At 33.6% G+C, this 2,050-nt stretch overlaps 1 non-coding gene across 1 annotated transcript; it reads left to right on the forward strand.

The window, feature by feature from the left end:
* The first annotated feature begins 804 nt into the window (after positions 1–804).
* On the forward strand, positions 805–910 carry LOC117796246. The gene has a single exon (XR_004620612.1). It is a non-coding gene; the product is annotated as a U6 spliceosomal RNA (small nuclear RNA).
* The last annotated feature ends 1,140 nt before the right edge of the window (positions 911–2,050 follow it).

Below are 2,050 nucleotides of genomic sequence, written 5' to 3' on the forward strand. Positions count from 1 at the left end.
CAATAACTCCCCATTCCTCCCTGGTAGCCACTGGAAACCACTGGTCAACTTTCTGTCTCTATAAATTTGACTACTTTAGATACTGAAGTTAAGCTGAATCATGTAGAGTTTGTATTTTTGTGGCTGGCTTATTTCACTTAGCATAATGTCTTCAAGTTTCAACCATATATAGCATGTAGTAGAATGCCTTTCTTTCTATTTTTTTTTTTTTCTTTTGAGAGAGAGAGAGAGTGGGAGTGGAGTGGGGGGGTTGGGGAGGGACAAAGGGAGAAAGAGAGAGACAATCTTAAGCAGGCTCTACACCCATCTTGGAGCCTGACTCAGGGCTCAATCTCACAACCCTAAGATCATAACCTGAGCCAGAACCATGAGTCAGTCGCTTAACTGACTGAGCCACCCAAGTGTCTCATATCTTTCCTTTTTTAAGGCTGAATAATATTCTATTGTAAGAATATACTACATTTCTAAAAAATCCATTCATCCATCAGCAGAGCAGGCATTTCGGGCTGTTTCCATCTTTTGGCTATTGTGATAATGCTGCTACGAACATGGGTGTTATATATATGCATATATATATATATATACACACACACTATATATATATATACACACACATATATATATATACACACATATATATGTATATATATATACACACACACACATATATATATATGAAAAAGGGAAGTCTGCAAATGTATGGTTTTTAGTTGGTAAATACCAAACTTTTGTATTTTGGATTATAAACGTCATTAACATAAAAATCCTATAACTTACAAAATGATTTTCCTTTAACACAAGTGACTGCTCACTTTGGCAGCACATGTGCTAAACTGGAAAGATACAGAAAAGATTAACATGTTCCCTGCATAAGGATGACACGCAAATTCATGAAGTGCTCCATTATTTAAAAAAAAAAAAAACAGAACACAAATGCAGGTAGAAAGCTTAAAGCAATTAACTGCGGAAGTTTGTAGACTTTCAATAAGCATGACTAGACTTTAAGGGACTGTTGTGTAAATAACACTAGGCTGTGTTGCCCATCATTGCTCCCCGCAGGTGATACCACCTATGGTACTTGGAGGAAGGGTAGGTGGCATCTGGACAAATATTTTAGTTCTGTGGTTATATATACATTTTTTGTGTATTGTGAAAACATGTCACTAGTGCATGAAACATGAGACAACCTTAGAATAATGTCTTGTTAAAACACACACAAAACAGTGAGTCTGAAATATAAAATTTTTTTCAGAAAAGTAGTAAGTGGATATGGCAAAAATTGTTAAGGTAATGACTGAAATTTTAGTAATTTATCATGTACTTAGGAAGAAATAATGGAAAATAAGCGTATAACTAGGAAGAAAGATAAAAGTCAATTAAGTTTGCATTTGTATGCATAGAAATGACAGAATAAGAGGTCATAACACATTAGAAAGAAAGAACTAATGAAGCACTTATTAAATGCATGTACATACAAGAGACATATAAAAAGGAAAAATTTGACTGGAGTTTGAACTAAGACTTGAAAGAAGTGATAGAAAGAAATTTTGCCTCATTGTTCACAGTGCTGATGTCTGATTCTCTTCTTGCCAAAATGAGCTTAAAGAGAATGGAACGATTTTCACATTAAGTCCTTTTAGCAGATGCACCTGGTTTTCTTGCTCATTGTCAGTTTCAAACCCCAAATGTTACACTGAATATGTTAACACTGCATTTGTCAGATCCAAGAACAATTAAGTTAGCTCTTAGCAGAGAATTATTATTGTTTTCTATTCAAAACTGTTTTTACATGACATCTAAACTCTAGAGGTGAATTGTAAATCTCAGTTCAAAATACTTGATCTTTTCTCTGTCGAAGGTTAAATAGAAAGGTAATAGACAGATTCTCATAGATTATCTCCAAAGTAACTAATGAATCAAATAGTTTATTTTTTGGTATTTTGATGTTTGGCCATTTCCTAAAACTCACCTATGATGAAACTTGCTTATTTCATATCTTTTTTTTTTCTAGTACAAAACAAGAATCAATATAGTAAAGGTTGAAAAGTAG

The sequence above is a fragment of the Ailuropoda melanoleuca genome, chromosome 14 (genome assembly GCF_002007445.2).
Source record: "Ailuropoda melanoleuca isolate Jingjing chromosome 14, ASM200744v2, whole genome shotgun sequence".
Lineage (NCBI taxonomy): Eukaryota > Metazoa > Chordata > Mammalia > Carnivora > Ursidae > Ailuropoda > Ailuropoda melanoleuca.